At 35.1% G+C, this 6,954-nt stretch overlaps 1 non-coding gene across 1 annotated transcript; it reads right to left on the bottom strand.

Moving 5' to 3' along the window:
* Positions 1-6,237: 6,237 nt before the first annotated feature.
* Positions 6,238-6,344, bottom strand: LOC118019733. Its single transcript, XR_004681738.1, has one exon. It is a non-coding gene; the product is annotated as a U6 spliceosomal RNA (small nuclear RNA).
* Positions 6,345-6,954: the final 610 nt, after the last annotated feature.

Genomic DNA, 6,954 nt, shown 5'->3' with positions numbered 1-6,954 from the left:
ATTCCACATATGAGTGAGATCATATGGTATTTGTCTTTCTCTTACTTATTTCACTTAGCATAATACACTGTAGCTCCATTCACGTCATTGCCAGTGGCAAGATTTCATTTTTTTGATGGCTGAGTAATATTCCAGTGTATATATATATATACACACCACATCTTTATCCATTCATCAGTCGCTGGACATTGGGCTCTCTCCATTGTTTGGCTATTATTGATAATACTGCTATAAACATTGAGGTGCATGTATCCTTTCAAATCTGTATTTCTGTATCCTTTTGGTAAATACCTAGTAGTGCAATTGCTGGATCACAGAGTAGTTCTATTTTTAACTTTTTGAGACACCCCCATACTGTTTTCCAGAGTAGCTGCCCCAATTTGCATTCCCACCAACAGTGTAAGAAGGTTCCACTTTCTCCACATCCTTGCAAAGACCTTTTGTTTCTCATATTGTTAACCATTCTGACAGGTGAGGGGTGGTATTTCATCATGGTTTTGATTTATATTTCCCTGATGATGAGTGAAGTTGAGCATCTTTTCATGTGTCTATTAGCCATCTGGAAAAGTCTTCTCTGGAAAAGTGTCCATTCATGTCTTCTGCCCATTTCTTAACTGGATTATTTGTTTTTGGGGTGTTGAATTTAATAAGTTCTTTATAGATTTTGGATACTAACCTTTTATTAGATATATCATTTCCAAATATCTTCTCCCATTTCACAAGCTGCCTTTTAGTTTTGTTGATTGTTTCCTTCACTGTGCAGAAGCTTTTTATCTTGATGTAGTCCCAATAGTTTATTTTTGCTTTTATTTCCTCTGTCTAGTAAGAAGTTGCTACGGCTGAGGTCAGGCTTGCTACCTGTGTTCTGCTCTAATATTTTGATGGTTTTCTGTCCCACATTTAGGTCTTTCATTCATTTTAAATTTATTTTTGTGTATGGTGTAAGAAAGTGGTCCATTTTCATTCTTCTGCATGTTGCTGTCCAGTTTTCCCAACACCATTTGTTGAAGAGACTTTTTTCCATTGGATATTCTTTCCTGCTTTGTCAAAGGTTAGTTGACCATAAAGTTGAGGGTCCATTTCTGGGTTCTGTATTCTGTTCCATTGATCTATATGTCTGTTTTTTGTGCCAGTACCATACTGTCTTGATGACTACAGCTTTGTAATATAGCTTGAAATCTGGAATCACAGTGTCTCCAGTTTTGTTTTTTTCTTTTTCAGGATTGCTTTGGCTATTTGGGGTCTCTTGTGGTTCCATACAAATTTTAGGATTGTTTGTTCTAGCTCTGTGAAAAATGCTGGTGGTATTTTGATAGGGATTGCATTAAATGTGTAGATTACTTTGTTTAAACATTTAAACATTGTTTGTTTTTCCACTCCATGAGCATGAAAAGCAATGTTTTTCTATTTCTTTGTGTCCTCTTCAATTTCTTTCATAAGTGTTTTATAGTTTTCAGAGCACAGATCTTTTACCTCTTTAGTTAGGTTTATTCCTAAGTATCCTACTCTTTTTGCTGCAATTGCAAATAGGATTGATTCCTTGATTTCCTTTTCTTTTGCTTCATTACTGGTGTACAAAAATGCAACAGATTTCTGCACATTGGTATTATATCCTACCACTTTGCCGAATTCATGTATTAGTTCTAGTAATTTTTTGGTGGAGGTTTTCAGGCTTTCTACATAGAGTATCATGTCATCTGCAAATAATGAAAGTTTGATTTCTTTGCTGATTTGGATGCCTTTTATTTCTTTTTGTTTTCTGATTGCTAAGGCTAAGATTTTCAATACTATGTTAAATAGTAATGGTAAGAGTGCACATCCTTGTCTTGTTCCTGACTGTAGGGGAAAAGCTCTCAGTTTTTCACCATTGAGGATGATATTAGCTGTGGGTCTTTCATATATGGCCTTTATGATATTGAGGTATGTTCCATCTATCCTTACTCTGTTGAGGGTTTTTATCAAGAATGGATGCTGTACTTTGGGTGTTGAGTTTGACAACACCAAAGAACAAATGATCCAATCAAGAAATGGGCAGAAGACATGAACAGACATTTTTCCAAAGAAGACATCCAAATGGCCAATAGACACATGAAAAAGTGCTCAACATTGCTCGGCATCAGGGAAATCCAAATCAAAACCTCAATGAGATGCCACCTCACACTAGTCAGAATGGCTAAAATTAACAAGTCAGGAAATGACAGATGTTGGCAGGGATGCAGAGAAAGGGGAACCCTCCTACATGTTGGTGGGAATGCAAGCTGGTGCAGCCACTCTGGAAAACAGTATGGAGGTTCCTCAAAAAGTTGAAAGTAGAGCTACCCTCTGACCCAGCAATTGCACTATTGGGTATTTACCCCAAAGATACAAATGTAGGGATCCGAAGGGGTACATGCACCCCAATGTTTATAGCAGCAATGTCCACAATAGCCAATTATGGAAAGAGCCAAGATGTCCATCGACAGGTGAATGGATAAAGAAGAGGTGGTGTGTATATATACACAATGGAATATTATGCAGCCATCAAAAGGAATGAAATCTTGCCTTTTACAATGACATAGATGGAACTGGATGGTATTATGCTGAGCGAAATAAGTCAATCAGAGAAAGACATGTATCATATGATCTCACTGATATGAGGAATTCTTAATCTCAGGAAACAAACTGAGGGTTGCTGGAGAGGTGGGGGTGGGAGGGATGGGGTGGCTGGGTGATAGACATTGGGGAGGGTATATGCTATGGTGAGTGCTGTGAATTGTGTAAGACTGATGAATCACAGACCTGTACCTCTGAAACAAATAAAACATTGTATGTTAGAAAAAAAAAAAAAAGAAGAAGATAGCAGGAAGGGAAAAAGGAAGGGGGGGAAATCGGAGGAAGAGATGATTGGACTATGAGACTATGGACTCTGAGAAACAAACTGAGCGTTCTAGAGGGGAGGGGGGTGGGGGCATGGGTTAGCCTGGTGATGGGTATTAAAGAGGGCACATACTGCATGGAGCACTGGGTGTTATATGCAAACAATGAATCATGGAACACTACATCAAAAACTAATGATGTAATGTACAGTGATTAACATAACATCATAAAATAAAATTTAAAAAAAAGAATGGATTCTGTATTTTGTCAAATGCTTTTTCTGCATCTATTGACAGGATCATATGGTTCTTATCATTTCTTTTATTAATGTAGTGCATCAGGTTGATTGATTTGCAAATATTGAACCACCTCTACAGCCTAGAAATAAATCCCACTTGATCATGGTGAGTAATTTTTTTAATGTACTGTTGCATTTGATTTGCTAGTAGTTTATTGAGAATTTTTGCTCCATGTTCATCAGGGTTATTGGCCTAACTGTTGCATTCGATTTGCTAGTAGTTTATTGAGATTTTTTGCATCCATGTTCATCAGGGTTATTGGCCTGTAATTCCCCTTTTTAGTAGGGTCTTTGTCTGGTTTTGGAATCAAGGTAATGCTGGCTTCATAGAATGAGTTTGGAAGTTCTCCTTCCATTTCTATTTTTTGGAACAGTTTGAGAAGAATAGGTATTAATGCTTCTTTAAATGGTAGAATTCCTCTGGGAAGCCATATGGCCCAGGACTTTTGTTTCTTGGGAGGTTTTTGATTACTGATTCAATTTCTTTGCTGGTTATGGATCTGTTCAAATTTTTTATTTCTTCTTATTTCAGTTTTGGTAGTTTGTAAGTTTCTAAGAATTTGTCCATTTCTTCCAAATTGCCCAGTTTGTTGCCATGTAATTTTTCATAGTATTCTCTTATAATTGCTTGTATTTCTGTGGTGTTGGTTGTGTTCTCTCTTCCTTCATTAGTGATTTTATCTACTTTCATCCTTTCTCTTTTCTTTTTGATAAGTCTTGCTAGGGGTTTATCAATATTATTAATTCTTTTGAAGAACCACCTTTTAGTTTTCTTGATCTGTTCTACTGAGGCTTTTTGTTTGTTTATTTCTATATTGTTTATTTCTGCTCTCATCTTTGTTATTTCCCTTCTTCTGCTGGCTTTAGGCTTTATTTGCTGTTTCTTTTCTAGCTCCTTTAGGTGTAAGGTTAGGTTGTGTATTTGAGACTTTTCTTGCTTCTTGAGGTAGGCCTGTATGGCAATATACTTCCCTCTTAGGACTGCTTTTGCTGCCTCCCAAAGGTTTTGGAGAGTTGTGTTTTCATCTTCATTTGCTTTCATGTGCTTTTTATTTCTTCTTTAATTTCCTGATTAACCCATTCATTCTTTTGTAGGATGTTCTTTAGCCTCCATGTTATTTGGTCTTTCCAATTTTTTTCTTGTGGTTGACTTCAAGTTTCACAGCATTGTGTCTGAAAGATGCATGGTATGATCTCAAACTTTTTGTACTTGTTGAGGGATGATTTGTGACCCAGTATGTGACCTATTCTGGAGAATGTTCTGTGTGCACTTGAAAAGAATGTGTATTCTGCTGCTTTAGGATGAAATGTTCTGAATATATCTGTTACGTCCATCTGGTCCAGTGTTTTATTCAAAGCTATTGTTTCCTTGTTGATTTTCTGCTTAGGTGATCTGTCCATTCCTGTAAGTGGGGTGTTAAAGTCCCCTACTATTAATGTATTATTATCCATGAGTTTCTTTATGTTTATTATTAATTGATTAAAATATTTGGGTGCTTCCAAGTTGGGAGCATAAATATTTACAATTGTTAGATCTTCTTGATGGGTAGATCCTTTAATTATGATATAATACCCTTCATCTCTTGTTACAGTCTTTAGTTTAAAATCTAGTTTGTCTGATTTAAGTATGGCTACTTTGGTTTTCTTTTGCCATCCATTAGCATGATAAATCATTCTCCATCCCCTCACTTTTAATCTGCCAATGTCTTTAGGTCTAAAATGAGTCTCTTGTAGGCAGCATATAGATGGATCATTTTTATTTTTAATGTATTTTGATACCCTATGTCTTTTGATTGGAGCATTTAGTTCATTTACATTCAAAGTGGTTATTATAAGATTTGAATTTTATGTCACTGTAGAGTTGGTGTTTCTGGTGATAGTCTCTGTTCTTTTCTAGTCTTTTGTTGTTTTTGGTCTTTTTTTCCCCCACTCAATGAGTCCCCCTTAATATTTCTTGCAGGGCTGGTTTAGTGGTCACGAACTCCTTTAGTTTTTGTTTGGGAAACTCTATCTCTCCTTCTCTTCTGAATGACAACCTTTGCTGGATAAAGTACTCTTGGCTGGGTATTTTCCCCATTCAGCACACTGAATATACCCTGCCACTGTCTTTTGGCCTGCCAAAGACTTTTTTCCCTTGCTGTTTTCAGGATTCTTTCCTTGTCTGTGTATTTTGTGAATTTGACTATGATATGCCTTGGGGATGGTCAGTTTTTGTTGAATTTAATGGGAGTTCTCTGTGCTTCTTAGATTTTGATGCCTGTATCCTTCCCCAGATTAGGAAAGTTTTCTGCTATAATTTGCTCAAATAAACCTTCTGCCCCCTTTTCTCTCTTCATCTTCCGGGACTCCTATGATATGAACATTATTCTATTTTAATAAGTTGCTGAGTTCCCTAGGTCTACCTTCATGACCCATTGCCTTTGTGTCCCTCTTCTTTTCAGCTTCATTATTTTCCTTAATTTTATCCTCTATATCACTGATTCATTCCTCTGTTTCATCCATCTTCATTTTTATGGCATCCATTTGGGCTTGCATCTTGGTTATAGCATTTTTAATTTTGGCCTGACTAGATTTTAGTTCTTTTATCTCTGCAGTAAAGGATTCTCTAGTGTCTTCTATGCTTTATTCAAGCCCAGCTGATATCCTTATAATTATTGTTTTAAAATCTATTTCATACATCCTACTTATACCTGTATTGACTAAAGCTCTGGCCATGTTCTTTCTCTTGGGGTGAATTCCTCCATATTGCCATTTTGGAGGAAAAAACAAAAACAAAAAAGCAAAAAACAAAAGCAAAATCAAACAAAATAAAATTTTTTTAAATTAAAAAATAAGATAATAAAATAAAATAAATAAAGGAAGCTAGATCCTAGGTGCGTTTTGGTCTGCTTGTTAGAGAAGTTTGATAGAAAAAAAAGTAGAAAGAAGAAAAGAAAAAGAAAAAAGTTAAAAATTAAAAAATATATAAAATATATAAAATAAATTTAAATATTGCTCTTTCTGTATACAAAAAAACCCCAAACACACACAAAACAAAACAAAAACAAGCAAAACCCAAAGGACACTAGATCCTATTTCCCCTAAAAATTATGGAACACTTCACAAATTTGCATGTCATCCTCTTGTAGGGTCCATGCCAATCTTCTCTGTATTGTTCCAATTTTAGTATATGTGCTGCCAAAATGAGCACTACTCAAATCTTAATATTTAAATATTAGTATCTTAAAAGTGACTAGAATAAGTCCCTTAAAAATGTCTGTGTCCTTTTGACATAAATTTTGCTTGATGGCATCATAAGATGTTACAGCTTCACCTTGTATTTTCTGGCTCCAGATCTGAATTCAAATTTCCTGAAGGACCTATGATTTCTTTTACTGAGAATTGGTAGTCAGAAACCAAGATTTGTATGTTAGGAGTATTCATTTTTACTGAGCTCTTATTGCTTCCAGAAGCATTTCAGTGGATAAAACTAGGACATATGTAAATATAAGTATACTTAAATATTGAGTTGATATTGTTATTTATGATTCAAATTTAATGATATAGTGCATTCCTTATTATATTCTTATTATATTATTTTGTTTGTTCTATATTGAAATTCTTAGGTCAAAAGTAATTTAAACACTGGAAAAAAACACCACAAACAAAGTAGAGATGAATGATAAACTTGGGGAAAAATGCTTGCAGTTTTCATCATAAGCAAATGGTTAATACCCCAAACAAAAACAGTTACTAGAAGAAGAAAATATAAAAAACAACAAAGAACACGAGAGATATATAAACAGTTCACCTAGAAAAGA

This window comes from Mirounga leonina, unplaced genomic scaffold (assembly GCF_011800145.1).
Source record: "Mirounga leonina isolate KUSES-001 unplaced genomic scaffold, KU_Mleo_1.0 Mir_108, whole genome shotgun sequence".
Classification (NCBI taxonomy): domain Eukaryota; kingdom Metazoa; phylum Chordata; class Mammalia; order Carnivora; family Phocidae; genus Mirounga; species Mirounga leonina.
The sequence above is the reverse complement of the archived record's forward strand: the minus strand, read 5'-3'. Positions and strand labels throughout refer to the sequence as shown.